The sequence below is a fragment of the Triticum aestivum genome, chromosome 5A (assembly GCF_018294505.1).
Source record: "Triticum aestivum cultivar Chinese Spring chromosome 5A, IWGSC CS RefSeq v2.1, whole genome shotgun sequence".
NCBI classification, from domain to species: Eukaryota; Viridiplantae; Streptophyta; class Magnoliopsida; order Poales; family Poaceae; genus Triticum; species Triticum aestivum.
In genome coordinates this window covers 698,310,414-698,317,973 of record NC_057806.1, presented here as the reverse complement: position 1 = coordinate 698,317,973, position 7,560 = coordinate 698,310,414, and positions in this window count along the sequence as shown.

Genomic DNA, 7,560 nt, shown 5'->3' with positions numbered 1-7,560 from the left:
GCATCCTATGAACTTGCTCTTGCCATGGTTAGCTTCATGAACATGTCATCTTGCTATTGGTATGCTTATGTTGTCATTTAATTCTTTGTCGTGGGTGGCATGAGCTCGCAAAGTTGCTATCATAAATCTGTTTATGCCATGCTCTGTTTTTCTTCTAAGTCTGAAACTGTTAATAAAACTTCCTATGTTTACATGGGTTCCATCATATCTTATGTGCCTTTTTGGCTCATGTTCAGTAAGGGAGTTTTGTTCTATGCATTTAGTAAAATCATTCCATGCCTTTGCTTGCTATTATGTGTTCCCGTAGCATGTTGGTTGCTTGCTCTAAACATTGCTTCCTGATGTTGTTTTTGACATGTTAGTATTTTCACTAAGTCTGTGAAGCTGATATCTTTTGCACTTTTGCCATGCTTGTTTGAACCTGTTCTTGTGTGATTTAGTCGTAGCTCAGTGTTCATGTTTTGTCAAGCATCTCTTGTACATGATTGACATATGCCTTGTTGATATGTTGGAGTGCAGTAGCTTAGTTTCTTGTTGCATTCTAAGTGCCATCATGCTGTTAATCACAGTTTTGCACCATTCTTGTTTTGCTTGCCATTTGCAACCCGTGCATCCGTTTCCGGTGATCTTTATATCGATTTCAACCGAAATCATCTCATCTTTCCAGCGGCATAATTGGTTTGCCAAGTTGATGCCTTGCTCATTCTTTCCCTTCCGGTGCATGCATATGCATTGCATATCATATCTTGCATATCATGCCATGTATTGCGTCATGTTGCTTGTGCATTGCATCATGATTGATTGTTGTTCCTTTGCTTATGTTCTTGACTTGGGTAGAGTCGAGAGACGAGTATATGGTCAAGGAACCTGTTGAGTACGCTAGCGAGGATCAAGCTTTCGACAACTCTAAGAACATTGCAGGCAAGATGACCATACCCTCGAAATCACTTCTATCTTTGCTTGCTAGTTGTTCTACCTATCGTTATGTCGCGCTACCTACCAGTTTTTATATCATGCCTCCCATATTTCCATTTCAATCCTCTAACCCTCCTTCCTAGCAAACCGTTGTTTGGCTATGTTACCACTTTTGCTCAGCCCCTCTTATAGCGTTGCTAGTTGCAGGTGAAGTTGAAGTTTGTTCCATGTTGGAACATGGATATTATTGGGATATCATTATTATATCTTATTTACTTCAACGCATCTATATACTTGGTAAAGGGTGGAAGGCTCGGCCTTATGGCTGGTGTTTTCTTCCAATCTTGCCGTCCTAGTTTCCGTCATACCGATGTTATGTTTCTTGATTTTGCGTTCTTTACGCGGTTAGGTTATGGGAACCCCTTGACAGTTTGCTTTGAATAAAACTCCTCCAGCAAGGCCCAACCTTGGTTTTAACATTTGCCACCTAAGACTTTTACCCTTGGGTTCCGCGGACTCAAGGGTCATCTTTATTTTAAACCCCCCCCCCCCGGGGGCAGTGCTCCTCTCAGTGTTGGTCCAAACTGGGTGACGTCCGGCGCCCCCCTGGGAAACCAGGGTCTATGCCAACCCGACGTCTGGACCATCCGGTGTGCCCTGAGAATGAGATACGTGCGCCTCCTATCGGGATTTGTCTGCACATCGGGCGGCTTTACTGGTCTTGTTTTACCATTGTTGAAATATCTTGTAACCGGAATTCCGAAACTAACCGTGAGAGCTTGTGATGGTCTAAGTTGGGACACCCCTATAGGGTATAAACTTTCGAGAGCCATGCCCATGGTTATGTGGTAGATGGGAATTTGTTAATATCCGGTTGTACAGAACTTGACACTTGACTTAATTAAAATGCATCAACCGTATGTGTTTCCATGATGGTCTCTTTTCGGCGGATTCCGGGAAGTGAACACGTTCTTGTGTTATGCTTGAACGTAAGTAGTTTTCAGGATCACATCTTGATCACTTCTAGCTTCTCGACCGTGCGTTGCTTCTCTTCTCGCTCTTATTTGCGTATGTTAGCCACCATATATGCTTAGTGCTTGCTGCAGCTCCACCTCACTACCCTTTCCTACCCTTAAGCTTAAATAGTCTTGATCTCGCGGGTGTGAGATTGTTGAGTCCTCATGACTCACGGATACTTCCAAACAGTTGCGGGTGCCGAGGATACTAGTGTAGGTGATGCTACCGAACTCAAGTGGGAGTTCGACGAGGATCTAGGTCGTTATTACATTTCGTTTTCTAATGATCAGTAGTGGAGTCCAGTTGGGACGATCGGGGATCTAGCAATTGGGGTGTATCTTCCTTTTTATTCGGATTTGACCATAGTCGGTCTTTGAGTGTATTTGGATGATGTATGGATTATTTATGTATTGTGTGAAGTGGCGATTGTAAGCCAACTCTTTATCCCTTTATATTCAGTACATGGGATTGTGTGAAGATTACCCCTCTTGTGACAAAACTACCATGCGGTTATGCCTCTAAGTCGAAAGGTTGTTGGATTTTATTTACGTGGGTGGGATATCTTATTAAAGGCATTGGTGGGTCATTTTCATTCTTTTCAATCCATTGGTTGTGCTCGCCTAATCGGTTCCAATTGATGGCCAGCTCTTATATATATATTTACTAATTGGAGGCACCACAAGAGCTTCCACGTTAGTCCACATCAACAAGATTAATTTAGCCTTTAGATTAGAAATTTAATGGTTATGATCTATTAAAACAATATTTCTTATTTATTTGTAAAGAAAATCATCACGTACATGTACAAACATTAAAAGGAAATATATCTACCCGTCAAAAAAGAAAAGAAAATGTTCTTCAGCACCCACGTCCTCTAGCAAAAAATTTGAGATAAAAAGAAAATCTATCACGTAAATAAAAAGAAGTCCTATCACCCACGTCTCCCCTTAAAAAAACACACCCACATCTATTTGTAAACAGAACACCACGTACATGTAAAAGGAGGAATCCTCCACACCCACGCTCCATGTTCCAGGAAAAAATGAATCCATCACGTAAAAAAAGTCCTCAGCACCCACGCCCATTAATTGAAAAAAAGGTGTACATGTACAAAAGAGAGACCTCCACACCCACGTCCAAGTTCCACCAAATAAATATAAAATCAACTTCGTACAAAAAAATCCATCACATAAAAAAATTCCTCAGCACCCACGTCCAATAATTGAAGAAAAAAGACAACACGTACATGTACAAAAAAAAGTCCTCCACACCTACAGCCAAGTTCCAGCAAATAAGAATGAAAACAATCACGTACAAATAAAAAGGTTCTCAGCCCCACGTGCAACTAATGAAGAAAAACGCATCCACGTCGAAGTTCCAAAAATCGACAATCACATCTGGCTCTTCGGAAAGAATAATCTAACGATTGTTTCTCTATTTTTATTTAATTTGCTAATACCATGCTACTCAGTGTTAGAAAAGAAACACAATTACATGTGTTGGAAGGTATCTAGGATATTCTACACACATGTCTACAAAACAATGGCGCCATGAGATCAGTTTTCACACGAATATATAATGGACTATATTTTTGTTGAACTTGACAACATTTGAATGTCACGGAGTTATTCTTGAGAAACACTTCATTAATATTAGTTTGTCCCCCAGGTCGATAAAGTTCTCAGATTGGAATTGTTTTCAGTGTATATGTATGGTAGCACTTGGATCTACATACTCCACTACAAAAGGTGCCATTAAAATCTATTTATGCTAATAATTCTTAGTCGAATTATACTTCCAAATAAATTTAGTGATGAACAAATTACTAAGTTTATGTTTGTAGTTGGACAAATTCTGTTTTCTAACATCACTATCACTTTTTGGTGAGACATTGGACTAACCAGCACTCTCATCATACTAATAATTGGCTTCTTGGGGTTGGATTTAAGAATGTTAGCATTGTGTTGTTCCTTCAAAACAAAATTCATCCCATGTCATAGGGTTTAGTACCTTAAATATGTAGTTACGAGAACTATGGGGCATATTTGGTACACAAAAAGATATGTTTGCCAAATTTATAGAAATAAGAACCCCACCATATTTTTAATCTTTTCCTCTTTGATGGGAAATAGCCCTTGGTTTATAACGTCCAATGAATTTTTTTCACCTTTATGCTTAAGTCATCATAGTTTCATTTTCTTTAACCGAAACTGTAAACATATATGCATTAACACCTGAACCTATACCTTAAATAATGTAAACCATCATATGGTCATTTCCACTTTTTTGACTTCAAATATTGTTTGTCACTCTCAAGAAACTTAAAACCTATTATTAGCTATTTCACATAATCTATTAATTTCATCTATACTTGATGTTACCAAAGATTACAAGGACCACCGAACTATCTATTAGACCCAATGAATACATTTTTCTTTTTCCATATGAAAAATACTAATGCAAAGACTTTGTGGTAGTTTTTCATACTACTTTTCCACGTTTTGCTATATTTTGAATCCTTAAAATATTCATGTACAATGGATGTAGTTATTTTAATTTTTCTTTACATTTGAAATTCTAGCCCGTGCAGCTGCACGGGTTGATGACTAGTGTTTCTAATTATTATGGGATTTTCTAGGTAATTCTTTTTTTTCTGGTTACCCCGTAAAGCACTTTTTATATATAAATAGATTTAGTCAAATTTACCAAGTTTGACTTGACACAAATTTTATACGTGGAGTAAAAAAGGACCGAGGAAGTACATAACACACGTGCTAATACTCACATTATTATTTATTTTCTTACAGTGGTGCTAAAGAGCTTTGCTACACATACGTGAAGATTCAGTAGTGAGGAGGTTACGGGGAGGCTTGGCAGTTTTTAATGGGTCATTAGTTAGCGGTGCGGCGCGGGCTCATCATGAAATTTAGAGGGTTGTTTGATTAGTGGAAAAAGAAAATTGCGGAACCTCCTTTACAAGCACTTTTGTAGGCCAAGCAATTTTCGGTGCTAATACTCATACTCCATAATTATTGGACTAAACATACAAGAACTAAAACTTACAGGGGCTCGTGTCAGAGAGTTCCGGACTAGGGGTACTTACGGCATGTTGACTATGGGCCGAACTGTAGGCCTGTAGCCACCGCCTGGAGGGTAGCCGAAGCTGAACCTCATCGTGAGCAAGAAGGAAATAACCGAAGACTTGGCGTATAGACAACTTTAATAATCAGCGTGTTTATTTCTGGTTGGCAACCGATCATATGTAATCCTAGATACCCCCGATGCCAATATAAGCCGTGGGGTTTACTCTCCACAGGTGCACAATTACCAACCTTAGGGTTTAGAACACAACATGTGATATCAAGGTAGATCATTTTGTACCCGACACTCCATCACAACAATATAATCAAAGCAGGACGTAGGGTTTTACCTCTTCGAGAGGGTCCAAACCTGGGTAAACATCATGTGATATCAAGGTAGATCATTTTGTACCCGACACTCCATCACAACAATATAATCAAAGCAGGACGTAGGGTTTTACCTCTTCGAGAGGGTCCAAACCTGGGTAAACATCATCTCCCTTGTCTCATGTTATCCATCGTTCCCCGATCCACAGCTCGGGACCCCCTACCCAAGATTAGCCAGTTTTAGTATCGACATTGGTGGCCCATGCAGGTCTTGTTGTGTGGTCAAAAAGGATCGATGGCACGTCTTCAGATCAACAACAACATCGGTTGTGGAGACATCTTTGTCCTCGACCAGCTTTTTGCGTTCGGTGGCGTTGTTCTTCACGCCAACACGTCCAGCCATCTCGACCGCGTCGAAAGCTTCATCCCCAACCAAGGCATCATGTTTGGAAGTTTGGAATACACTACTAACACCCACGGCGATCTCGGCCTCTCATGCTGGAGGCCAGATCGGGTTGAGATTTCCTCAGTCACCGTGGCCTCGACCCCGGAGCCAGATCCGATCTAGAATCTGGGCTAGATCTTACGTCGGACCCAACCTTGAGTGCGGACACGACCGTTGTTCCATCGGATCTGATCTCGAGTCGGATCTTACCTCGGAACCGACTTCAAGCTCGGATCTGGTCACTTCTCTGGCAGAACAGGAGTTAGCCCTGGCTGGCCAAAGCTCCAGGGTTGCGTCAGGCGACCCACGGAGCATACTACAAGTTAGCCCAGCCAACAGTCTAGTAATCGACTCGGAAGATCTCTCGCACTTAAACGAGATGCTAGACCGCATCCAGAATCTATGACCAAATCGGAAGGAAAGCCGACGATAGGGAAATTTATGCCCCTCCCCCACCACCACCCACCTAGTCACTACAATCGAAGATTTCACCGACGTATTGAACTATGCCTCCGATGAGACAACGGACATGGATGAAGATGTTGATGGCGCATCAAGAGCGGCTTCACCTATGATCTCTATGGCAACTGGGCCGCAACCTCTACCTACAACGTCTACATATTCGATACCCCTAGGGAAGATGGGGAGGAGAAAAGAGACCCCCCCCAACCGCTGACGTGCTCAGGGGCGATCCAAAGGTACTGGTAGCTAGGGAAGGAAAGACAAAATAATAATATAGACGCCACTGATAACAGCGCCACTCCAGATGACACCAAGGACGAGGGTGTCGGTGACAATACCATGCCTGGTCAGGTTAACGGCCCTACAGGGGTGTCCGATAATGAGGACCCCGAAGATACTGAGGATGGGAAGGATAGTAATTGATCACCCACAAGTATAGAGGATCGTTTGTAGCCTCTTTCGATAAATAATAGTGTCGAACCCCACGAGGAGCTAAAGGTAGAACAAATATTCCCTAAAGTTCTATCGACCACCGATACAACTCTACGCACGCTTGACGTCTGCTTTACCGGAAAGAAGTATGAGACTATTTTGCAAGGATAAAGCTACGAGTACTTTGCGAGAATAAAACTACGGATAAATTGCAAGGTAATAAAAGTGGAAAGCTTTTGTCAATAAGAAAGTCATTTGTCCCTAGGCAATCGATAACAAGTACCGATAATTATTCTTGTAATTTTATATGAGGGAGAGGCATGAGTTAACATACTTTCTCTACTTGGATCATATGCACTTATGATTGGAACTCTAGCAAGCATCCGCAACTACTAAATATCATTAAGGTCGTGAAACCCAACCATAGCGTTAAGTATCAAGTCCTCTTTATTCCCATATTTCATACCCCACCTACTTAGGTTATGTTTCTGACACTCTCGCAACCCACCGTAAGCGAACCATGAACATATTGCAACACCCTACAGCGGGGGGCCCTCACGTTTGCACGAGAATGGAGGGCACCGTAGGACAACACCATAAATAAAATATACAATCATACCAACCAAGATCATGATTAACCCACCGGACAAAACAGATCTACTCAAACATCATAGGATAACCATAGATCATCGAGAAATGATATATGGAGTTGAGTACCATGTTTAAGTAGATATTACAGTGGGGAGAAAAGGTGTTACACCGATGCATAGGGGGAGAGAAAGTTGGTGTTGACGGTAGTAAGATTGTTGATGTATATCATCGTCCCGATCATTGCCTCGATGGCACTCCGGCGCCACCAGAAGCAAAGGGGAGAGAGCCCCC